We start from the raw sequence: 27,292 nt of genomic DNA, 5'->3' as shown, positions 1-27,292 counted from the left end.
TGCATTGCTCTTGGCTGTGCCTTTTGCCTGTATCGCTGCACATACATTTATAGCTACTTGGTTATGTAGCATCAATCTTCATCTTATCTTAAATATTCTCCATTTTTTCATATATTATCACATCTATATTTACTCTTAACAAAATGTAGAATAAAGGCAATGCTTATGAAGAAATCTCGTGGGCCTTTAGCTGGCCTGGCCCATTATGATCCACAAGAATTTTGTGGGCCTTTACCTGGGCCGGCCCACTATGGAACACAAAAATCTTGTGGGCCTTTACCTAGGCCGGCCCATTATGGCCCACGAAATCTTGTGGGCCTTTAGCTGGGCCAGCCCATTATGGTCCGCAAAATCTCGTGGGCCTGTAGCTGGGTCGGCCCATTATGGTCCGCAAAATCTTGTGGGCCTTTAGTTGGGCCGGCCCATTTAAACTTGATGGGACGTGCCACATGTCGACGTATCATAGGCGCCTTCTGTCAATGAGTGGATGGCATCTGTCCCAACGATGAGCCGACACGTGTTTCCTCCAGCCAATGATGATTTTACACGTGGAAAATCCCCATTGGTCGGGGCTGTTAACGGGTTATCGGATCCAAAACCCGACCCGATAGCTTAACGGCGTTTCGTTACGGTGGATGCCACGTGTCGGTCACCCTTGACGAAAGCACTTCTGTGACGCGCGATTTATCGTCATGGAAGTGGAAACTTCCGTGATGATAATTTTGGTAATGTCATGGAACACTTCTATGACAGCATAGGTATGACTATCCTGATTCTGTCATAAAATTGTCATGGATGTACATGCATGACAAAAAATGTGACCTACTGTGACAAACACGTATCATCACGGAAGTGTATTTTTTTTGTAGTGCTCCCTGTATATAAAGGAGTGGAGGAGGGGGAGGGGGCCGGCTGAGGGAGCCCTGGATTAGGGGGTATCCGGACAGCCGGACTATATACTTTGGCCGGACTATTGGACTATGAACATACAAGACTCAAGACTTAGTCCCGTGTCCGGATGGGACTCTCCTTTGCGTGGAAGACAAGCTTGGCAATTCAGATGTTAGATCTCCTTCTTTGTTACTGACTTTGTGTAACCCTAGCCCCCTCCGATGTCTATATAAACCGGAGGGTTTGGTCCATAGGACAAGAACAATCAGAATCATAGGCTAGCTCCTAGGGTTTAGCCTCTACGATCTCGTGGTAGACCAACTCTTGTAATACTCATATCATCAAGATCAATCAAGCAGGAAGTAGGGTATTACCTCCATTGAGAGGGCCCGAACCTGGGTAAAACATCGTGTCCCCTGCCTCCTGTTACCATTAGGCTTAGACGCACAGTTCGGGACCCCCTACCCGAGATCCGCCGATTTTGACACCGACATTGGTGCTTTCATTGAGAGTTCCTCTGTGTCATCGTAGCAAGGCTCGATGGCTCCTTCAATCATAAACAACAACACAGTCCAGGGTGAGACTTTTCTCCCCGGACAAATCTTCGTGTTCGGCGGCTTCCCACTGCGGGCCAATTCGCTTGGCCATCTGGAGCAGATCGACAGCTACGCCGCTGGCCATCAGGTCAGGTTCGGAAACTTGAACTACACGGCCAATATCCAGGGAGACTTGATCTTTTACGGATTTGGGCCTACGCCAGGAGAGTCGAACAGTCATGACGAGCACGGCTTAGATCTGTTGTCAGACAATATTCGGGATATCGCACCCGCAGTAGCTCCGGACCTAAATTCGGGCAGATCGCGTCGTCCGAGGACGGGTGGATGGACCCCGCCCCGGAGGCCGCATACTCATCGGCGGTAGAGTCGAGCACAGACTCCACCTCCAAGGAAATCTGTGTCACTAGACCACCGGACTTGCATCCGACTGTAGGCTCTGGACCGTACGCACCCAGGCCCATCGAATCTGGCTGGGCTCCGGTAATGGAATTCACCGCTATGGATATCTTTCAGCACTCGCCCTTCGGCGACATACTGAATTCATTAAGGTCTCTCTCTTTGTCAGGAGACCCTTGGCCGAACTATGTCCGGCTCGAGTGGGAAGCAGGCGACGAGGAAATTCGTTACCCACCCACCACCCACTTCATTGCCACTGTTGATGATTTGACCGACGTGCTTGACTTCGACTCCGAAGACATCGATGGTGTAGACGACGATGCAGGAGAAGAACAGGAACCACCACCCACGGGGCGCTGGACCACGACCTCCTCATATGATATATATTGTGGACACTCCCAAAGAAACCACTGGCGATGAGGCAATAGAGGATAACCCCTTAAGGAAGAAATAAAAACATGGGCGTCATTGGCACCGCTCTAAGCCCCGCCACAGCAATGCCGGCACAGGAGATGAAAACAATCCGGATGGTGCCGAAGATGAACACAATCCCGATCAACTTGCCTTCGAGCAGGCCGGACAGGAAGACGGGCAGGTTAACCAAGATGAACAGGCGACAGACGGATACTTGGAGGAGGACAACTACATGCCCCCCTCTGAAGACGAGGTAAGCCTCGGCGACGATGAATTCGGCGTGCTTGAGGATCCCGTAGAGCAGGAGCGCTTCAAGCGCCGGCTTATGGCCACTGCAAGAAGCCTGAAAAAGAAGCAGCAACAGCTCCAAGTTGATCAAGATCTGCTCACAAACAGATGGACTGAGGTCCTGGCAGCCGAGGAATACAGACTCGAGCGCCACCCCAAAGGTTACCCAAAGACAAGGTGCTACCTCAACTCGAGGAGGAGGCCCTAAAGCCCACACTACTAGAACAGGACGAGGCTAACCGGCCACCTCATGGCCGGGATAAAACGGTGTATCAGCCCAAATACCAGCCTGCACCCCCACGCCAATACACTATGGCTCGGGGCAATAGGCAGGACCTGTGAGACATACTAGAAAACAAGGCAGGACAGCCAAGATCGATCTATGGATCGCGGGGTGATATGTCCCCAACGTATCTATAATTTATGAAGCATTCATGCTATTTTAATATCTGTTTTGAATGATTACGGGCTTTATTATACACTTTTATATTACTTTTGGCACTAACCTATTAACCGGAGGCCCAGCCCATATTGTTGTTTTATTGCCTGTTTCAGTATTTTGAAGAAAAGGAATATCAAATGGAGTCCAAATGGAATGAAACCTTTGGGAGCGTGATTTTTAGGAAGAATATGATCCGGGAGACTTGGAGTGCAAGCCAGGGGATCATCAAGGGAGCCACGAGACAGGGGCGCGCCCACCCCCCTGGGCACACCCTACCCTCTCATGGGCCCCTCGAGGCTCCCTCGACCGACTTCTTTCACCTATATAAGCCTACATACCCCAAAAACATCGAATAAGGAGATAGATCGGGAGTTCCGCCGCCGCAAGCCTCTGTAGCCACCAAAAACCTCTTGGGAGTCTGTTCCGGCACCCTGCCGGAGGGGGAACCCATCACCGGTGGCCATCTTCATCATCCCGGCGCTATCCATGACGAGGAGGGAGTAGTTCACCCTCGGGGCTGAGGGTATGTACCAGTAGCTATGTGTTTGATCTCTCTTTCTCTCTCATGTTCTCTCTATGGCACGATCTTGATGTATCGCGAGCTTTGCTATTATAGTTGTATCTTATGATGTTTCTCCCCCTCTACTCTCTTGTGATGAATTGAGTTTACCTCTTGAAGTTATCTTATCGGATTGAGTCTTTGATTTGAGAACACTTGATGTATGTCTTTGCCGTGTTTACCTGTGGTGACAATGGGATATCACGTGCCACTTGATGTATGTTTTGGTGACCAACTTGCGGGTTCTGCCCATGAACCTATGCATAGGGGTTGGCACACATTTTCTTGACTCTCCGGTAGAAACTTTGGGGCACTCTTTGAAGTACTTTGTGTTGGTTGGATGAATCTGAGATTGTGTGATGCATATCGTATAATCATGCCCATGGATACTTGAGGTGACAATGGAGTATCTAGGTGACATTAGGGTTTTGGTTGATTTGTGTCTTAAGGTGTTATTCTAGTACGAACTCTTGAATAGACTGATCCAAAAGAATAACTTTGAGGTGGTTTCGTACCCTACCATAATATCTTCGTTTGTTCTCCGCTATTAGTGGTTTTGGAGTGACTCTTTGTTGCATGTTGAGGGATTGTGATATGATCTATCTATGTTATTATTGTTGAGAGAACTTGCACTAGTGAAAGTATGAACCCTATGCCTTGTTTCCTAGCATTGCAATACTGTTTATGCTCACTTTTACCATTAGTTACCTTGTTGTTTTTATTATTTCAGATTACAAAAACCAATATCTACTATCTATATTGCACTTGTATCACCATCTCTTCGCCGAACTAGTGCACCTATACAATTTACCATTGTATTGGGTGTGTTGGGGACACAAGAGACTCTTTGTTATTTGGTTGCAGGGTTGCTTGAGAGAGACCATCTTCATCCTAGGCCTCCCACGGATTGATAAACCTTAGGTCATCCACTTGAGGGAAATTTGCTACTGTCCTACAAACCTGTGCACTTGCAGGCCCAACAACGTCTACAAGAAGAAGGTTGTGTAGTAGACATCACGGGGGCGCGCCCCAACACGTGACAATGATCGTCATACCGGATACATTATCAACAAGTCCGGCCGGGCCGAACATAGCCGACCGGACTCATTCGAACTGCATAGCAACATAGCTCGGCATAGAGGCGCCGCACACCCCCTCTGCTTCACTGACGAAGTAATGGATCACGAATTCCTAGAAGGGTTTAAACCCGTAAACATCGAATCATACAATGGCACAATAGACCCGGCGGTATGGATCGAAGATTTCCTTCTCCTCATTCACATGGCCCGCGGTGACAATCTACATGCCAGCAAGTATCTTCCCCTTAAACTCAAAGGACCGGCCCGACACTGGCTGAATAGCTTGCCGGCAAATTCCATCGATAGTTGGGAAAACCTGGAGGACGCGTTCCTCGACAACTTCCAAGGCACTTACATGCGACCACCGGATGATGACGACTTGAGTCACATTACCCAACAGCCCGGAGAGTCAGCCAGGAAATTCTGGACTCGGTTCCTAACTAAAAAGAACCAAATTATCAACTGTCCGGACGCCGAAGCCTTGGCGGCTTTAAGCATAATATCTGCGACGAGTGGCTCGCCCGACACCTCGGCCAAGAAAAACTAAAGTCCATGGCGGCCATCACGACACTCATGACCCGCTTCTGCGCGGGCGAGGACAGCTGGTTGGCTCGCAGTAGCACCACACCAAGAAACTCTGGCACTTCAGATGTCCGCGACAGTAACAGCACGCCACGGCGCAACAGACACAAGCGTCAGAACAATGGCGACAACACCGAAGACACGTCAGTCAACGCCGGATTCAGTGGCTCAAAATCCGGTCAGCGGAAAAAGTCGTTCAAGAGAAACAATCAGGGATCGTCCAGTCTAGACCGCATACTTGATCGCTCGTGCCAAATTCACGGCACCCCAGATAAGCCAGCCAACCACACTAACAGAGATTGTTGGGTGTTCAAACAGGCTGGCAAGATAAATGCTGAAAACAAGGACAAGGGGCTGCACAGTGATGATGACGAGGAGCCCCAGCGTCCGAACACTGGGGGACAGAAGAAATTTCCTCCCCAGGTGAAAACCATAAACATGATCTATGCCACCCACATTCCCAAACGGGAACGAAAGCGAGCATTAAGGGACGTCTATGCGATGGAGCCAGTCGCCCCAAAGTTCAACCCATGGTCAGCCTGTCCGATCACTTTTGATTGTAGGGACCACCCTACCAGCATCCGTCACGGCGGTTCAGCCGCACTGGTCCTTGACTCAATCATCGATGGATTCCACCTCACGTGAGTCCTTATGGACGGTGGCAGTAGCCTGAACCTGCTTTATCAGGACACAATGCGCAAAATGGGCATCGATCCTTCAAGGATCAAACCCACCAAAACCACCTTTAAAGGTGTAATTCTAGGAGTAGAGGCCCGTTGTACGGGCTCCATAACACTGGAAGTGGTCTTCGGATCCCCGGATAACTTTCGAAGCAAGCAGTTAATCTTCGATATCGTCCCTTTCCGTAGTGGCTATCATGCACTGCTTGGACGAACCGCATTTGCTCGATTCAATGCGGTACCACACTATGCATACCTCAAGCTCAAGATGCCAGGACCTTGCGGGGTTATAACAGTCAATGGAAACACAGACCACTCTCTCCGTACAGAAGAGCACACTGCGGCCCTCGCAGCAAAAGTACAAAGCAGCCTTCTCCGGCAGACCGCCAATTCGACCACAACAACCCCGAACACCGTCAAGCGAGTCCGAAGTACTCTACAACAGGACCGCCAGGCACGCCAAGAGCACGACTAGCAGTCCGGCCTCCGCCCTAGCCCCATTTAGGCAGCATTTGTGCCGCACATACACAATTACGCACTCAAAATACCATGGGCATAGGCGGAGGCGCAACGGCGATGCGGTCCACAGTGCGGCTCAACCGCCACAAGACCCGCATACTTTAACAACCTTATTTCTCTTTCAGGACCCTACTTTCGGGCAGCCCCTTCAGAGAACCGGATTATCGGACTTATCACAGGAGGGAAAACCAAGGAGACAAAAGGCTTTTCACACAAAGGGAATACCCAGGTGGTATCTATCAATGATCCTTATACCTGCTTGACATACCCGCATACTTTAACAAACTTCAAGCCTCAGACAGGCATTTACCATCCGCTTTATAAGGCCGAAGTAGCTGTCGGGCAGGGGCTCACCAGGCCACATCCGGACTATGAAGTCCTTCATGGGCACTTCGGCCGCCCTGTGGAGTTCAACCAATTGCTTTAGTTGGTCACTCAGAGGCATTGGATGTTCGGCTCCAGCATACTGGGACCAAAACAGCTTCTCCGTCAAGCTCCCCTCTTCGGCACGATAGAACTCCGTGGCATCCAATATGTTGCGTGGCAGATCTGCGAATGCCCCTGGAGAGCTCCGAATTCGGGTAAGTAAAAGAAATGTCGCCTCCACATGCTTGCTTTGCATAATGAATGCCTTACCCGCCGCTATCTTCTTGGCCGCCTGGATTTCCTGTTGGGCCTTTTGGGCTTCGGCCCTGGCGTCTTTCGCGCTCTGAAGGGCCTTCGTAAGCTCAGACTCTTTCGTCTTGAAGTCACGCTCCAAGGACTCGAACTTCTTGCCGAACTCCTGGAGCTCTTGCTAAACCTCGCCCACCCTAGCATCTTGCTTTTCACGCTCAATATGCTCCATGGCCGCCTTGTCTTCGGCCTCGGATAGCGCTTTCTTCAGGGCCGCCACATCGGTCGTGGCCCCTATTAAAAAAGCATGACGCTTTTTGTTAGCGTCACCAATTTTTTCTCCTCTATATGACACATGAACGGGGTATCACTCACCTTTGTTCTCTTCGAGCTGCCTCTTCATGAGGCTGAGCTCCTCTTCGGCCTGCTTCAGGTCCCGTTCGAGTCCGGTACCTCTGTTGTGCGGGCAGCAGCGGCAAGCAACACCGCTTGTTTATTCACATATACACATACTGTTAGATTCCTGCGGTTTAGAGTTGACCCTCCGTTTGGCTATTCTTTTCAAACACCAAACAGAGTATCAGGGGCTACTGTCTATTGGGTGATAATTTCTCACACTTTTGACTACTTACCTCAAAGCCTGTTAGGAGGCTGGTACAGGCCTCGGTCAATCCGCTTTTGGCGGACCGAACCTTCTAAATCACCATACTCATAAGAATACGGTGCTCTTCATCAATGGAAGCGCCGTGAAGCACTTCAAGCAGACCATCTGACGCCTCCGGCGCAACGGAGGTCATCGGCACGGCCGGCTCGCCCTCCCTAGCGAGGGGCTGCCTACCCAAATCTGGAACCTTTGGAGGTTCTGGTGCAGTGTCCGGCTAGGAGCCTAACTTGTTGCGGCTCTCGTCAGCATAATCTATGGGGATCTTACCCCCCATGTGCCCAGCGTCTGGAATTTTGCCTTGGGGTGTCTCCAGAGCCGCCTCCCCATGCCCTGGTACCCTTTGGGACAACACCTCCGTGTCATCCGCAGGCCGAGGGGAGGTAGCCGTCGGGAGCGAATTCATTGCCGAATCACTCAGAGACCCATCCGAAGAAGATACCTCGGGATGGGACCTGGCTAGACTGCATATGCGTGTTCGGCGTTATAACAAACTATGAAGTCAAGTCGCACGAAAAGTATTACAGAGTGCAGATACTTACGATCTCGCCAGGGGCTTGCCCCTGGGTAGCCACTCCTCCTCACTATAGGCGGCAGTTGTGGAGTGGTCCGGAGGGAGGGTCCGTCTCTTCTTGGACCCTTCGGCCTCCCCGGAAGGGGTGGCCTTCCTCTTCTTCTCCCCCTCGTTTTGGGGCAGAGGGTTTTCCTCCTCCTCCTCCTCCTCCTCGTTGTCGTTGGAGGAGTGCGCCCCGCTGTCTTCGGACGATGAGTCCGGCACCACGTTGCGCTGGGAACTTCTTCTGGTCCCCATGGCCTTTTTCTTGGCCTTCTTCTCCGGCACCTGATAGAGTGCCGGAGCCAGCATCTCTGTTAGGAGTTCGTCTGCTGGGTCCTCAGGCAACGGAGCCGGACAGTCGATCCGCTCCGCCGTCGCCACATATTCCTGTTAAAATTAGTGATACGTCTCCAACGTATCTATAATTTTTGATTGCTCCATGCTACTTTATCTACTGTTTTGAACTATATTGGGCTTTATTTTCCACTTTTATATTATTTTTGGGACTAACCTATTAACCGGAGGCCTAGCCCAGAATTGCTGTTTTTTGCCTATTTCAGTGTTTCGAAGAAACGGAATAGCAAATGGAGTCCAAACGGAATGAAACCTTCGGGATCATGATTTTCCAACCGAACGTGATCCAGGAGACTTGGACCCTACTCCAGGCAGTGCCCGAGGAGGTCACGAGGGTGGGGGCGCGCCCCCCCTGGGCGCGCCCCCTACCTCGTGGGCCCCTCGACGCTACGACATCATGAATTTTAAACAACTTGATCATGAGCATGTTGCCCAATCTTGGGAAAGAATGAAATTAATGCTTCGCAATTGCCCTACTCATGGTTTGAATTTATGGATGATCATACAAATTTTTTATGCCGGATTGAATTTTGCTTCTAGAAATCTTTTAGACTCGGCCACGGGAGGCACTTTTATGGAAATTACGTTAGGAGATGCTACCAAATTGCTTGATAATATTATGGCTAATTATTCTCAATGGCACACCGAAAGATCTTCTAGTAAAAAAGTGCATGCTATAGAAGAAATCAATGTTTTGACTGAAAAGATGGATGAACTTATGAAGATGTTTGCTCCTAAAAATACTCCTCTTGATCCCAATGATATGCCTTTATCTACTTTGCTTGAGAATAATAATGAATCTATGGATGTGAATTTTGTTGGTAGGAATAGTTTTGGAAACAACGCTTATAGAGGGAATTTTAATCCTAGGCCTTATCCTAGTAATCCTTCTAATAATTATGGAAATTCCTACAATAACTCTAATGGAAATTTTTATAAGATGCCCTCTGAATTTGAGAGTAGTGTTAAAGAGTTTATGAATTCACAAAAGAATTTTAATGCTTTGCTTGAAGAGAAATTGCTTAAAGTTGATGATTTGGCTAGGAACGTTGATAGAATTTCTCTTGAAATTGATTCTTTAAAGCTTAGATCTATTCCTCCTAAGCATGATATCAATGAGTCTCTCAAAGCCATGATAATTTCCATTGATGAGTGCAAGGAAAGAACTGCTAGGATGCGTGCTTCCAAAGATGCCTTTATTAAGGCGTGTTCTTCCAATCCCTATGAAAATCAAGATGAAGATATAAAAGTTATTGATGCGTCCCCCATTAAATCTTTGTTTTGCAATATGAATCTTGATGAATCTGAATATGATCTTCCTTTACCTAGAAGGTGTTCTAAGAATTCGGAGTTTCTAGATCTTGATGATGAAATTGATGAAAGTGGGATTGAAAGAAATAAAAACCGTGATGTTGCTAAACCCACTATTTTGGATCTCAAGAAATTTAATTATGAAATTTGCTCTTTGATTGGTTGTATTTCCTTGTTGCAATCCGTGCTAGATTCTCCTCATGCTTATAGTCAAAATAAGGCCTTTACCGAACACATTGTTGATGCTTTGATGAAATCTTATGAAGAAAAACTTGAGTTGAAAGTTTCTATCCCTAGAAAACTCTATGATGAGTGGGAACCTACTATTAAAATTAAAATTAAATATTTTGAATTTCATGCTTTGTGTGATTTGGGTGCTAGTGTCTCTACTATTTCCAAAACTTTATGTGATTTGCTAGATTTCCGTGATTTTGATGATTGCTCTCTAAACTTGCATCTTGCGGATTCCACTATTAAAAAACCTATGGGAAGAATTAATGATGTTCTTATTGTTGCAAATAGGAATTATGTGCCCATAGATTTTATCGTTCTTGATATAGATTGCAATCCTTCATGTCCTATTATTCTTGGTAGAACTTTCCTTAGAACGATTGGTGCAATTATTGATATGAAGGAAGGGAATATTCGATTCCAATTTCCCTTAAAAAAGGGTATGGAACACTTCCCTAGAAAGAAAATAAAATTACCATATGAATCTATCATGAGAGCCACTTATGGATTGCCTACCAAAGATGGCAATACCTAGATCTATCCTTGCTTTTATGCCTAGCTAGGGGCGTTAAACGATAGCGCTTGTTGGGAGGCAACCCAATTTTATTTTGTGTTTTTTTGTTTTTGCTTCTGTTTATGAATAAATAATCCATCTACCTTCTGTTGATGTGGTTTTATGTTTTAATTAGTGTTTGTGCCAAGTAGAACCTATAGGATAACCTACGATGATAGTTGATTTGATTCTGCTGAAAAACAGAAACTTTGCATGTACGAATTTAGTTATGATAAATCACAGGAACGTGATTTTGCGTTGATTCTTTTTTCTGCTGTTCAATAAACAAATTTTCCAGGACTTCCTATTTTGGTAGAATTTTTCGAGTTCCATAAGTTTTCGTTAGTTACAGATTGCTACAGACTGTTCTGTTTTTGACAGATTCTGTTTTTCGTGTGTTGTTTGCTTATTTTGATGAATCTATGGCTAGTAAAATAGTTTATAAACCATAGAGAAGTTGGAATACAGTAGGTTTAACACCAATATAAATAAAGAATGAGTTCATTACAGTAACTTCAAGTAGTCTTTTGTTTTCTTTCTCTAACGGGGCTCACGAGATTTCTGTTGAGTTTTGTGTTGTGAAGTTTTCAAGTTTTGGGTGAATTCTTTTGATGGATTATGGAACAAGGAGTGGCAAGAGCCTAAGCTTGGGGATTCCCATGGCACCCCCAAGATAATCCAAGGACACCAAAAAGTCAAAGCTTGGGGATGCCCCGGAAGGCATCCCCTCTTTCGTCCACTTCCATCGGTAATTTACTTGGAGCTATATTTTTATTCACCAACATGATATGTGTTTTGCTTGGAGCGTCTTGTATTATTTGTGTCTTTGCTTGTTAGTCTACCACAATCATCCTTGCTGTACACATCTTTTTGAGAGAGAAATACATGAATTGGAATTTGTTAGAATACTCTATGTGCTTCACTTATATCTATTGAGCTTGATAGTTTTGCTCATAATGCTTCACTTATATCTTTTGAGCGTGATATTTTTTGCTCTAGTGCTTCACTTATATCTTTTAGAGCACGGTGGTGGATTTTCTTTAAAGAAACTATTGATCTCTCATGCTTCACTTAGATTATTTTGGGAGTCATTAATAGCATGGTAATTTGCTTAATGTTAATATACTTAGTGTTCAAGACATGTGAAACTTTATTTTGAGTAAATTGAATACTAAGATAAGTTTGATGCTTGATAATTGTTTTGAGATATGGAGGTAATAATATCAAAGTCATGCTAGTTGATAATTGTGAATTTGAGAAATACTTGTGTTGAAGTTGCAAGTCCCGTAGCATGCACGTATGGGTAAAGTTGTGTAACAAATTTGAAGCATGAAGTGTACCTGGCTTGTGCATCCTTATGAGTGGCGGTCGGGGACGAGCGATGGTCTTTTCCTACCAATCTATCCCCCTAGGAGCATGCACGTAGTACTTGAATTTTTTGATGGCTTCTAAATTTTTGCAATAAGTATATGAGTTCTTTTGACTAATGTTGAGTCCATGGATTTTACGCACTCTCACCTTTCCGCCTTTGCTAGCCTCTTCGGTACCGTGCATTGCCCTTTCTCACCTTGAGAGTTGGTGCAAACTTCGTCGGTGCATCCAAACCCCGTGATACGATTCACTCTATCACACATAAACCTCCTTATATCTTCCTCAAAACAGCCACCATACCTATCTATCATGGCATTTCCATAGCCATTCCGAGATATATTGCCATGCAACTTCCACCATCATCATCATGACATACATTACTTTTATCATATTGCCATTGCATGATCATGTAGTTGACATCGTATTTGTGGCAAAGCCACCATGCATTATTTTCCATACGTGTCACTCTTGATTCATTGCACCATCCCGGTACACCGTCGGAGGCATTCATATAGAGTCATCCTTTGTTCTAAAGTATCGAGTTGTAATTGTTGAGTTGTAAGGAAAATAAAAGTGTGATGGTCATCATTATTAGAGCATTGTCCCAAGTGAGGAAAGGATGATGGAGACTATGATTCCCCCATAAGTCGGGATGAGACTCCGGACGAAAAAAAAAGAGGCCATAAAAAAGAGAAGAGAAAGGCCCAAACAAATTAAAAAAAGAGAGAAAAAGAGAGAAGGGACAATGCTACTATCCTTTTACCACACTTGTGCTTCAAAGTAGCACCTTGTTCTTCATGTAGTGAGTCTCATATATTGTGCTTCAAAGTAGCACCTTGTTCTTCATGTAGTGAGTCTCATATATTTTGATTCAAAATAGCACCAAGATCTTCATGATAGTGAGTCTCATAAGTTGTCTTTTTATACTAGTGGGAATTTTTCATTATAGAACTTTCCTTGTATATTCCAATGATGGGCTTCCTCAAAATGCCATAGGTCTTCGTGAGCAAGCGAGTTGGATGCACACCCACTAGTTTTCTTTTTGTTGAGCATTCATAGCTCTAGTGCATCCGTTGCATGGCAATCCCTACTCCTCATGTTGACATCAATTGATGGGCATCTCCATAGCCCGTTGATTAGCCTCGTCAATGTGAGACCTTCTCCTTTTTTGTCTTCTCCACACAATCCCCATCATCATATTCTATTCCACCCATAGTGCTATATCCATGGCTCACGCTCATGTATTGCGTGAAAGTTGAAAAAGTTTGAGATTATTTAAGTATGAAACAATTGCTTGGCTTATCATCGGGGGTATAGAAGTTGGGAACATCTTTGTGTGATGAAAATGAAGCATAGCCTAACCATATGATTTTGTAGGGATGAACTTTCTTTGGCCATGTTATTTTGAGAAGACATGATTGCTTTGATTAGTATGCTTGAAGTATTATTATTTTTGTGTCAATATGAACTTTTGTCTTGAATCTTTCGGATCTGAATATTCCTATCACAATTAAGAAGATTTATATTGAAATTATGCCAAAGTATCACTCCGCATCAAAAATTCTTTTTTATCATTTACCTACTCGAGGACGAGCAGGAATTAAGCTTGGGGATGCCTGATACGTCTCCAACGTATCTATAATTTTTGATTGCTCCATGCTACTTTATCTACTGTTTTGAACTATATTGGGCTTTATTTTCCACTTTTATATTATTTTTGGGACTAACCTATTAACCGGAGGCCCAGCCCAGAATTGCTGTTTTTTGCCTATTTCAGTGTTTTGAAGAAACGGAATAGCAAACGGAGTCCAAACGGAATGAAACTTTCGGGATCTTGATTTTCCAACCGAACCTGATCCAGGAGACTTGGACCCTACTCCAAGCAGTGCCCAAGGAGGTCACGAGGGTGGAGGGCGCGCCCCCTACCTCGTGGGCCCCTCGACGCTCCACCGACGTACTCCTTCCTCCTATATATACCTACGTATCCCCGAACGATCAGAACAGGAGCCAAAAACCTAATTCCACCGCCGCAACCTTCTGTATCCATGAGTTCCCATCTTGGGGCCTGTTCCGGAGCTCCGCCGGAGGGGGCATCCACCACGCTTAGCTTCTACATCATCACCATAGCCCCTCCGATAAAGTGTGAGTAGTTTACTTCAGACCTTCGGGTCCATAGCTAGTAGCTAGATGGCTTCTTCTCTCTTTTTGGATCTCAATACAATGTTCTCCCCCTCTCTCGTGGAGATCTATTCGATGTAATCTTCTTTTTGTGGTGTGTTTGTTGTGACCGGTGAATTGTGGGTTTATGATCCAGTATTATCTATGGAAAATATTTGATTCTTCTCCGAATTCTTTTATGTATGATTGAGTTATCTTTGCAAGTCTCTTCGAATTATCCTTTTTGGTTTGGCCAACTAGATTGGTAGTTCTTGCAATGGGAGAAATGCTTAGCTTTGGGTTCAATATTGCGGTGTCCTTACTCAGTGACAGAAAGAGTTGCAAGGCACGTATTGTATTTTTGCCATCGAGGATAACAATATGGGGTTTTTATCATATTGCATGAATTTATCCCTCTACATCATGTCATCTTGCTTAAGGTGTTACTCTGTTTTTAACTTAATACTCTAGATGCATGCTGGATAGAGGTCGATGAGTGGAGTAATAGTAGTATATGTAGAATCGTTTCGATCTACTTGTTTTGGACGTGATGCCTATATACATGATCATTGCCTAGATATACTCATAACTATGCTCAATTCTGTCAATTGCTCAACAGTAATTTGTTCACCCACCGTAGAATACTTATGCTCTTGAGGGAAGCCACTAGTGAAACCTATGCCCCCCGGGTCTATTCTCATCATATCAATCTCTATCATTTTATTTACTTGCTTTGTTTTTACTTTGCCTTTATTTTTTACTTTGCACCTATCTATCAAAAATACCAAAAATATTATCTCTATCAGATCTCACTCTCGTAACTGACCATGAAGGGATTGACAACCCCTAAGCGTTGGTTGCGAGTTGCTATTGTTTTGTGTAGGTACGAGGGACTTGTGTGTGGTCTCCTACTGGATTGATACCTTGGTTCTCAAAAACTGAGGGAAATACTTACGCTACTTTGCTGCATCATCCTCTCCTCTTCGGGGAAATCCAACGCAGTGCTCAAGAGGTAGCAATTAGCATAGTGGCCTAAGTTTCTCCCACGAATATACTGAGGAAGGGCACATCTTGCAAAGTGTAGAATGCTTACCGCATTGGCCTGGCGCCTGGCGCTGAGTCCGCGGTCCTCAGTGGTGGGAGGAGGAACTTCGCTGGTCTTGAACAACACCTTCCAGGTGTCTTTGTGCGTCGTGTCAAAGAGCTCTTGCAGTGTCTGGTGTTGGGCCGCGTCGAACTCCCACGGGTTGAATGCCCGTCTCTGACACGGGAGAATCCGGCGAAATAGCATGACCTGGATCACATTGACCAACTTGATATTCTTGGTTATCATGTTCCTGACACAGTTCTAGAGTCCGGTCAACTCAACGGATGCGCCCCAGGCTAGGCCCTTCCTCTTCCAGGAAGTGAGCCACACAGGGACACCGGATTAGAATTCAGGGGCCGCCACGTAGTTGGCGTTGCGCGGCTCGGTGATGTAGAACCACCCCGATTGCTACCCCTTCACAGTCTCCGAAAAGGAGCCTTCGAGCCAGGTGACGTTGGGCATCTTGCCCACCATGGCACCACCACACTCCGCCTGCTGGCCGACCACTATATTTGGCTTCACATTGAAGATCTTTAGCCACAGGCCAAAGTGGGGCCTGATGCGGAGAAAAGCCTCGCACACGACGATAAACACCGAGATGTTGAGGATGAAGTTAGGGGCCAGATCATGAAAATCTAGCCTGTAATAGAACAGAAGCCCGTGGACAAATGGGTGGAGGGGGAATCCCAGTCCATGGACGAAGTGGGCGAGGAACACGACCCTCTCGTGGGGTCCCGAAGTCGGAATGATCTGCCCTGCATCCGAAAGCCGGTGCGCAATATCTGCGGCCAAGTATCCGGCCGCCCGGAGCTTCGTAATGTGCTCCTCCTTGACGGAGGAGGCCACCCACTTGCCTCCCACTCCGGACATGTTTGGCTGTGCGGAAAAGGTGAGAACTAGGGCGCTGGAGCTCGAGAATGCAAGAGTGGATGAGCAAAGGAGGAAGAAGGCGTGGGTAAAAATGGGGGATCCTTATCCCTTTATAGAGGTGGCAAAAATGGTGCACCTCCTCGCTTGCCTGATGAAATCACTTATTTTCTAAGCGCCGCGGTTGGGTTACCTGTACCCGTATTACTGAGGATCCCGTGATAAGGGGACATGATCTCTGCTTCGACAAGACGTGCCGAGGAAACCGCCTCGCAAAATTTGTGGTGGCTGGTTGTGGGAAAACGGTTCAAATAATGACGCGGCCATGGTGTGAGGTCACGTTATCTAAAGTTGTCAGCAGATTATATTTGTGGAATATCATTCTCTCTACGGTGGTATGTGAAAATTATCTTGCAGAGCCGGGCGTGATTTAAGTGTTCGAGATTTACTTTGGAGTATTTGGAGATGGAACCCGCCTTGCAATGCCGAAGACAATCTGCGCGCCGGACTCATCGTCATTGAAGCCTGGTTCAGGGGCTACTGAGGGAGTCCTGGATTAGGGGGTATCCGGACAGCTGGACTATATACTTTGGCTGGACTGTTGGACTATGAAGATACAAGACTCAAGACTTCGTCCCGTGTCCGGATGGGACTCTCCTTTGCGTGGAAGACAAGCTTGGCGATTCGGATGTTAGATCTCCTTCTTTATAACCGACTTTGTGTAACCCTAGCCCCCTTCGGTGTCTATATAAACCGGAGGGTTTGGTCCATAGGACAAGAACAATCAGAATCATAGGCTGGCTCCTAGGGTTTAGCCTCTATGATCTCGTGGTAGATCAACTCTTGTAATACTCATATCATCAAGATCAATCAAGCAGGAAGTAGGGTATTATATCCATCGAGAGGGCCCGAACCTAGGTAAAACATCGTGTCCCCTGCATCCTGTTACCATTAGCCTTAGATGCGCAGTTCGGGACCCCCTACCCGAGATCCGCCGGTTTTGACACCGACACCGGCCACCCTTGGCGCGCCCCATAAGGAGTCCTACTCCCACTGGGAGTAGGACTCCCCCTTCCTTGTTGGAGTGGGAGAGGAGAGGGAAGGAGAGAGAGGGGGGAAGGAAAGGGGGGGCACCCCCCTCCTTGTCCAATTCGGACTTGGGGGGGAGGGGGGCACGGCTGCCCCTTGGCCGCCTCTCCTCTTCCACCACTTGGGCCCATGAGGCCCATTAACCTCCGGGGGGCCGGTAACCCCCCGGTACTCCGGTATATATCTGATAACCCCCGAAACCATTCCGGTGTCCGAATATAGTCGTCCAATATATCAATCTTTATGTCTCGACCATTTTGATACTCCTCGTCATGTCCGTGATCATATCCGGGACTCTGAACTACCTTCAGTACATCAAAACATATAAACTCATAATATAACCGTCATCTAACTTTAAGCGTGCGGACCCTACGGGTTCGGGAACTATGTAGACATGACCGAGACACGTCTCTGGTCAATAACCAATAACGGAACCTGGATGCTCATATTGGCTCCTACATATTCTACGAAGATCTTTATCGGTCAAACCGCATAACAACATACATTGTTCCCTTTGTCATCGGTATGTTACTTGCCCGAGATTCGATCGTCAATATCTCAATACCTAGTTCAATCTCGTTACCGGCAAGTCTCTTTACTCATTACATAATGCATCATCCTGTAACTAACTCATTAGCTACATTGCTTGCAAGGCTTATAGTGATGTGCATTACCGAGAGGACCCAGAGATACCTCTCCGACAATCGGAGTGACAAATCCTAATCTCGAAATACGTCAACTCAACAAGTACCTTTGGAGACACCTGTAGAGCACCTTTATAATCACCCAGTTACGTTGTGACGTTTGGTAGCACACAAAGTGTTCCTCCGGTAAACGGGAGTTACATAATCTCATAGTCATAGGAACATGTATAAGTCATGAAGAAAGCAATAGCAACATACTAAACGATCAAGTGCTAAGCTAACAGAATGGGTCAAGTCAATCACATCATTCTCCTAATGATGTGATCATGTTAATCAAATGACAACTCATCTCCATGGTTAGGAAACTTAACCATCTTTGATTCACGAGCTAGTCAAGTAGAGGCATACTAGTGACACTCTGTTTGTCTATGTATTCACACATGTATTATGTTTCCGGGTAATACAATTCTAGCATGAATAATAAACATTTATCATGATATAGGAAATAAATAATAACTTTATTATTGCCTCTAGGGCATATTTCCTTCAATACTTGATACTCATGGAGATGGGGAACCTCCTAAAACCCTTGATGTTGCTTATGTGAAAATATTATGTACTACTTTAATAATCCTGAGAAAACCCCCATTCAATTATGTAATGGGAGACACGTTGGATCAACGTGAATACTTTAGGGATTATCACTTGACTCAAAAAGGGAAATTATTATGGGATCAAATTCATATGTTGCATTGGTATGATCGGGAACTATGCTTGAGATATGATTATACTTGTTGCTCTAGGATGAAGGCTCCACACCTTCCCTTTTCATGCAAATTTAATGATGAGAAAACCTTGGCTTCTTATGCTAATGGTATATATGATTACTATGATGTGGAACAAATAGAAGAATTCGTTGCTTTTATGGGTGCTTATGAAATTGAATCTTTGTTTAAAGAGTGAAAATCTTGATGATGCTGTTTACAGACCTAAAAGTTTTGCTATACTTAAATATTTCTATGAGAATTATGAATTCAATTCCGATATTGATGATTTTATTGAGAGGGTCTCCGCTGTCCAAGAAGAGACTAATATTTTGCAGGAGTCTATGGAAGAAGAAATTGATGAAACTATGAGCTCATTGGATGAAAAAGATGAGGAGGAGAGCGAAGAACAAAAGGAGGAATAGCAGATTGATCACCCGTGCCCACCTTCTAATGAGAGTAACTCTTCAACTCATACATTGTTTAATTTCCCTTCGTGCTTACCGAAGGATGATTGCTATGATGATTGTTATGATGATTGTTATGATCCCGTTGATTCTCTTGAAATACCCCTTTTTGATGATGCTTGCTATGCTTGTGGCCATGATGCCAATATGAATGATGCTTATGGAGATGAACTTACTATAGTTCCTTATGTTAAACATGAAATTGTTGCTATTGCACCCACACATAATAGTCCTATTATCCTTCTGAATTCTCCAAACTACACTATATCGGAGAAGTTTGCTCTTATTAATGATTATGTTTATGGGTTGCATTTTACCGTTGCACATGATGATTTTGATAGATATAATATGCATGTGCTTGTTGCTCCAACTTGCAATTATTATGAGAGAGGAACTACATCTCCGCCTCTTTATGTTTCCAACATGATAGAATTGCAAGAAACTGTTTATACTATGCATTGGCCTTTACTATGTGTGCATGAATTGTTCTTTTATGACATGCAGATGCATAGAAAGAGAGTTAGACTTTTTCATTGCTTGATATATGTTCCTTTGTGCTCACTACTAAATCACAAATCATTGTTAATTAAAATTGGCTTTGATATACCTTGGGATCCGGGTGGATTCATTACTTGAGCACTATATGCCTAGCTTAATGGCTTTAAAGAAAGTGCTGCTAGGGAGACAACCCGGAAGTTTTAGAGAGTCATTTATTTTGTTGTGTGCTTTCATAAAGTTTAACAACAAAAAAATAAAGAGGGGAACCCAAAACTTTTCAAAAAGGAAAGTGAAAGTGAGAAAGACAAGCATTGTTGAAGTGGGGGAGCTCCTTGAACTTTGTTCATGCTCACGGAAACTTTGTGAATCTTAATTATAGAAACTTTTTCATCAAAAATAATTATCCCCTTGTACAATTCCATTGTATTATAAAAATAATGTGCCAAGGTTTGCCTTTAGGATGTTTAGATTGCTTGTTGGTTTGTGCGGTACAAGACAGAAACTTTGGCTGTAGTGCGCGATTTTACATTTTTTACTGGAATGTCAAACGGTTCTGAAACTTTTTACAATGTCTTTCTATACAAATTTTTTATTTTTACTAATTTTGGCATAATGTTTTCAGTACGAGAAGTATGCTGAATGTTCAGATTACTACAGACTGCCCTGTTTAAGACAGATTCTGTTTTGATGCATAGTTTGCTTGTTTTGATGAAACTATCAATTTCTATCAGTGGATTAAGCCATGGAAAAGTTATATTATAGTAGATACAATGCAGAAACAAAATATGAATTGGTTTGCAATAGTACTTAAAGTAGTGATTTGCTTTATTATACTAACGGATCTTACCGAGTTTTCTGTTGAAGTTTTGTGTGGATGAAGTGTTCGAAGATCGAGGAGGTCTCGATATGAGGAAAAGGAGGAGACGCAAGAGCTCAAGCTTGGGGATGCCCAAGGCACCCCAAGTAATATTGAAGGAGACTCAAGCGTCTAAGCTTGGGGATGCCCCGGATGGCATCCCATCTTTCTTCGGATTCGTTTCATTTATGTGATATGTGCAAATCTTGGAGCGTCTTTTGCATTTATTTTTCACTTTTCTTTTATGCACCATGCTGGTATGAGATAGTCCATGGTTGATTTATAGAATGCTCATTGCACTTCACTTATATCTTTTGAGTATGACTTTATAGAATGCTTCTTGTGCTTCACTTATATCATTTGAAGTTTGGATTGCCTGTTTCTCTTCACATAGAAAACCGCCATTTGTAGAATGCTCTTTTGCTTCACTTAAATTTGTTAGAGTGTGGGCATATCTTTTGTAAAAAGAATTAAACTCTCTTGCTTCACTTATACCTATTTAGAGAGATGACAGGAATTGGTCATTCACATGGTTAGTCATAAAATCCTACATAAAACTTGTAGATCACTGAATATGATATGTTTGATTCCTTGCAATAGTTTTGCAATATAAAAGGTGGTGATATTAGATTCGTGCTAGTGGAGTAATTGTGAAATTGAGAAATAGTTGTGATGAGGTTTGCAAGTCCCGTAGCATGCACGTATGGTAACCGTTGTGTGACAAATTTGAAGCATGGGGTGTTCTTTGATTGCCTTCCTTATGAGTGGAGGTCGGGATCACGTGATGGTTAACTCCTACCAACCCTTCCCCTAGGAGCATGCGTAGTAGTACTTTGCTTCGAGGGCTAATAAATTTTTGCAATAAGTATATGAGTTCTTTACGACTAATGTGAGTCCATGTATTATACGCACTCTTACCTTTCCGCAATTTGCTAGTCTCTTCGGTACCATGCATTGCCCTTTCTCACCTCGAGAGTTGGTGCAAACTTCGTCGGTGCATCCAAACCCCGTGATACGATACGCTCTATCACACATAAGCCTCCTTATATCTTCCTCAAAACAGCCAACATACCTACCTCTTATGGCATTTCCATAGCCATTTCGAGATATATTGCCATGCAACTTCCATAATCATCATATACATGACTTAAGCATTCATTGTCATATTGCTTCGCATGATCGTAAGATAGCTAGCAGGATGTTTTCATGGCTTGTCTTTTTTTATGTCATTGCTACGCTAGATCATTGCACATCCCGGTACACCGCCGGAGGCATTCATATAGAGTCATATCTTTGTTCTAGATATCGAGTTGTAATATTGAGTTGTAAGTAAATAAAAGTGTGATGATCATCATTATTGGAGCATTGCTCCAGTGAGGAAAGGATGATGGAGACTACGATTCCCCCACAAGTCGGGATGAGACTCCGGACTTTATGAAAAATAAAAGAGGCCAAAGAAGCCCAAATAAAAAAAGAGGCCAAAGAAGCCCACCAAAAAATTAAAAAAAAGAGAGAAAATAAAAAAAATGAGAGAAAAAGAGAGAAGGGGCAATGTTACTATCCTTTTACCACACATGTGCTTCAAAGTAGCACCATGTTCTTCATATAGAAAGTCTCTTGAGTTATCATTTTCATATACTAGTGGAAATTTTCATTATAGAACTTGGCTTGTATATTGCGATGATGGGCTTCCTCAAATGCCCGAGGTCTTCATGAGCAAGCAAGTTGGATGCATACCCACTTAGTTTCCAGTTTGAGCTTTTATACACTTATAGCTCTTAGTGCATCCGTTGCATGGCAATCCCTACTCCTCACATTGACATCAATTGATGGGCATCTCCATAGCCCGTTGATTAGCCGTGTCGATGTGAGACTTTCTCCCTTTTTGTCTTCTCCACACAACCTCCATCATCATACTCTACTCCACCTATAGTGCTATGTCCATGGCTTACGCTCATGTATTGCGTGAGGGTTGAAAAGGCTGAAGCGCGTTAAAAAGTATGAACCAATTGCTTGGCTGAAATCGGGGTTGTGCATGATGGGAGCATTTTGTGTGACGAAAATGAAGCATGGCCAAACTATATGATTTTGTAGGGATAAGCTTTCTTTGGCTATGTTATTTTGATAAAACATAATTGCTTTATTAGTATGCTTGAAGTATTATTGTCTTAATGTCAAATGATAGACTATTGCTTTGAAACACTCGTGTCTTAATATTCATGCCATGATTAGATTACATGATCAAGATTATGTTAGGTAGCATTCCACATCAAAAATTATCTTTTTTATCATTTACCTACTTGAGGACGAGCAGGAATTAAGCTTGGGGATGTTGATACGTCTCCGTCGTATCTATAATTTTTTTTATTGTTCCATGTCAATATTCTATAACTTTCATATACTTTTGGCAACTTTTTATACTATTTTTGGGACTAACATATTGATCCACTGTCCAGTGTCAGTTCCTGTTTGTTGCATGTTTTTTGTTTTGCAGAAAACCCATATCAAACGGAGTCCAAACGGGATAAAAACCGACGGAGATTTCTTTTGGAATATTTATGATTTTTGGGAAGAAGAAACAATGTGAGACGATGCCCGAGGGGGCCACGAGGCAGGGGAAGCGCCCTAGGGGGTCAAGCGCGCCCTAGGCCCTCTTGGCCACCCCGTAAGGCGGTTCATGCCCTTCTTTCGCCGCAAGAAAGCTAATATCCTGATAGAAATCATGTTAAAATTTTAGCCCAATCAGAGTTACGGATCTCCGGGAATATAAGAAACGGTGAAAGGCCAGAATCTGGAAGGCAGAAATAGAGAGAGATAGAGAGACATATACAATCTCGAAGGGGCTCTCGCCCCTCCCACGCCATGGAGACCATGGAAAAGAGGGTAAACCCTTCTCCCATCTAGGGAGAAGGTCAAGGAAGAAGAAGAAGAAGAAGAAGAAGAAGGGGGGCTCTCTCCCCCTCTCTCCCGGTGGCGCTGGAACACCGCTGGGGCCATCATCATCACCATGATCTACACCAACACCTCCGTCATCTTCACCAACATCTCCATCACCTCCCCCCATCTATCTACAGTCGTCCACTCTCCCGCAACCCACTGTACCCTCTACTTGAACATGGTGCTTTATGCTTCATATTATTATCCAATGATGTGTTGCCATCCTATGATGTCTGAGTAGATTTTCATTGTCCTATCGGTAATTGGTGAATTGCTATGATTGGTTTAATTTGCTTGTGGTTATGTTACTGTCCTTTGGTGCCCATCATATGAGCGCGCGCGTGGATCACACCATAGGGTTAGTTGTATGTTGATAGGACTATGTATTGGAGGGCAAGAGTGACAAAAGCTTCAACCTAGCATAGAAATTGATGCATATGGGATTGAAGGGGGACCAATATATCTTAATGCTATGGTTGGGTTTTACCTTAATGAATGTTAGTAGTTGCGGATGCTTGCTAATAGTTCCAATCATAAATGCATAGAATTCCAAGTCAGAGATGATATGCTAGCAGTGGCCTCTCCCACATAAAACTTGCTATCGGTCTAGTAAAGTAGTCAATTGCTTAGGGACAATTTCACAACTCCTACCACCACTTTTCCATACTCTCTATACTAACTTTATTGTGTCTTTATCTAAACAGCCCCTAATTTTTTTACGTGCTCTTTATATTCTTGCAAACCTACCCAACAACACCTACAAAGTCCTTCTAGGTTCATACTTGTTTTAGGTAAAGCGAACGTTAAGCGTGCATAGAGTTGTATCAGTGGTCGATATAACTTGAGGGAATATTTGTTCTACCTTTAGCTCCTCGTTGGGTTCGACACTCTTACTTATCAAAAGAGGCTACAATTGATCCCCTATACTTGTGGGTTATCACTGCATTACTTCATCAGTAAAGCACATAGGGTGTGCGACACCTCTATACCTGGCTACATCGCGACGTAGTTCGGATGACATCTGTGTTCGGTGCTGACCTCAAACTTGATGATGTTGATCGCGCCAGGTTTGGTGGTCGTCATCTCGTGCCGGAGCATGTCCTCTGGATCCATAGATTGATCTGGCTGACCGGTTTTATTGGCCAAGTCCTAACGTAGGTCATAAGTGTAGTCCGGCGCCGTTGTCTCCTTGCCTTTACGACAAGGTGGTGCGGGCTGGTGTTCGGCGTGATAGGCCATTTTGTCCCGCCCACATGGTGGTCGGTCTGGTTGATCAGCATAATTATATTTCGACGGAATTGGCTCGAGGGCTTCATCGTCGAATTGTGGCAGCAGCTTGCGCTTGGGGTAACTCTTTACCGGTCGCTCAAGGCCGTACTCTTAGGCGGCTAGGACTTTAGTCCATCATTGAGCGTGTCCTGTTCAGCTTGAAGTTGCTGCTATTTTTCTTTCAGGCTCCGCGCAATGGTGATGAGTGTCGCTTGAAGCGTTCTTGTTTGAGGGGTTCCTTTGGGACGATGAAATCTTCGTCATTGAGGCTCACATCCTCTTCGGAGGCAGGTAAGTAATTGTTGTCCTCTGAGTCCTCGTGATCAGCATGCTCGGGGCTGTACTGACCCTCCTCCCTCTCATCCTGTTCGGACATGGGCTCGACGGGGTGGTCTTCGACATTGTCCGTGGTTTCATTATCTCCAGTGCAGGTAGTGCTATCCTTTGCCCAACGCGATTGTGAGCGGCGCCGCTGATGTTGGCGCTTTGGTGGTTCGTCGACGGGCTTGTCCTTGCCTGGATCTTGAACGCCATCGTCGTCCTTTTCCTCGGGAGTGTCCACCATGTATACGCCGTAGGTAGAAGTGGTCGTCCAACACCCTATAGTAGGCGGGTTTTGGCTTTGCTCGGCGTCGACATCGTCGTCCATGCCGTCGATGTCTTCGGAGGCGTAGTCTAGCATGTCGGTTAAATCCTCGATAGTGGCTATTAAGTGGGTGGTGGGAGGGAGTCTGCAAATCTACGGGGCCGGACACTTGATCGAGTCCGGGGGGGCGTAGATCTCAATAGTTCGGAGTTATCTTCCAGAGGCGAGTCTGGCTCTCCGGTGACTGGGAGAGTCCCGTTTGATTTCGAGGGCGCGATCACGTCTGGGTCTCCGGTTGAGAGTTCCTTGATAGAAGAGAGTCCGATGGGGTCGATCCTCCCGTCATCGGAAAATGCGATCTGCCCCGGATCTGAGGCCGAGGCAGTTGTGAACATTGGCCGCTGGATGGGATCTGATAGCGGATCCGAAGGGCCCTCTTTATGAGGGTGGGGAGCAACAGTCAGGGCCGCGAACCCCTCGAAGATCAGATCCCCTTGGATATCGGCGACATAGTTCAAGTTCCCAAACCTGATCTGGTGACCAGGGGCGTGGATGTCGACCTGCTCGAGGCGGTCGGCCGAGTCGATGCGTAGCACGAAGCCGCCGAACACAAAGACCTGTCCAGGGAGAAAAGTCTCCCTGGACACAATATCATTGTTAATGAAGAGGCGAGCCATCAATCCTTTCGTTGACAACACAGCAGAGCTCTCAATGAAAGCACCAATGTTAGTGTCAAAACCGACAAACCTCGGGTAGGGGGGCCCAAGCTATGTGTCTGAGGATCAATGGTAACAAAGGACAGAGGGACACTGTGTTTACCCAGGTTCGGGCCCTCTTAAAGGAGGTAAAACTCTACGTCCTGCTTGATTGTATTTGATAAGTATAGGGGTTACAAGAGTTGATCTACCTCGAGATCGTGATGGCTAAACCCTAGATTGTCTAGCCTATGAATGTTATGATCCTGCCTCAGGTCTAAACCCTCCGGTTTATATAGATACCGGAGGGGCCCAGGGTTGTACGGAGTCGGTTTATAGAGAAAGGAAACAGTATATCCGAACACCTAATCTTGCTGTTCACGCATATAGGAGTCCCAACCGGACACGGGAGGTGGTCTTCTTTCTTCATCTTTACGGCCCATCAGTCCGGCCCATATCGAATAGACCGGACGCCCGAGGACCCCTTAATCTAGGACTCCCTCACCAGCCCTCCCACGCATATAAATATAGAGGAGGGGCGCAACAAGGCACCCCAAGACATTGGCCTTGGCTGCTGCCCTATCTCTCCCTCCCGGCATAGTTCTCGTCCATGGTTTTTTGCTTAGCGAAGCGCTGCCGTTGCTCCACCACCACCATGACCACCATGCTATCGTGCTGGTTGTGATCCCATCACTTCTCCGCCTTCTCTTGCTGGATCAAGGAGAAGCAGACATCATCGAGCCACACGTGTGCTAAATTCGGAGGTGCCATCCGTTCTACACTAGATCGGTTGGATCGTCATTGGATCACGAAGAGTACGACTACATCAACCGCGTTATATACGCTTCCGCTTTCGGTCTACGAGGATAAGTAGACACACTCTCCCCTCTCATTGCCATGGTTCTCCTACATAGATTTTGGGTGTTCGTAGGAATTTTTTTGATTTCCATGCTTCGTTCCCCATCACTTCTCTACAAGCAAACACATGCAATCAACACTGATTTTTGTGCTTACTAGTTTGTACAGCTGACATACAAGCACTACGAGAGAAATTCTTCTACGAACTAGTTACTTGCAGTCACAATGAAATTCAACTCGACATGGTGAAAACATTCCTACAGAAACATGTAACAACATTTTCTTTTACGTGTTCTTCACCGCTTGTCCCATAAATTTTTTAGCTTCAAAAACTTCTTTCCTGATATCTGCACACGTATTTTTGAACAGGGCTTCCGACTACCGAAATGAGCAACTTAAGGAAACAGTTTGACAACTTCCATCAGGTGTAAATGCAGGCATACTAGCCATAGAAACTTT

This window comes from Triticum aestivum, chromosome 1B (assembly GCF_018294505.1).
Source record: "Triticum aestivum cultivar Chinese Spring chromosome 1B, IWGSC CS RefSeq v2.1, whole genome shotgun sequence".
In the NCBI taxonomy this organism is placed as follows: domain Eukaryota; kingdom Viridiplantae; phylum Streptophyta; class Magnoliopsida; order Poales; family Poaceae; genus Triticum; species Triticum aestivum.
The sequence above is the reverse complement of the archived record's forward strand: the minus strand, read 5'-3'. Positions refer to the sequence as shown.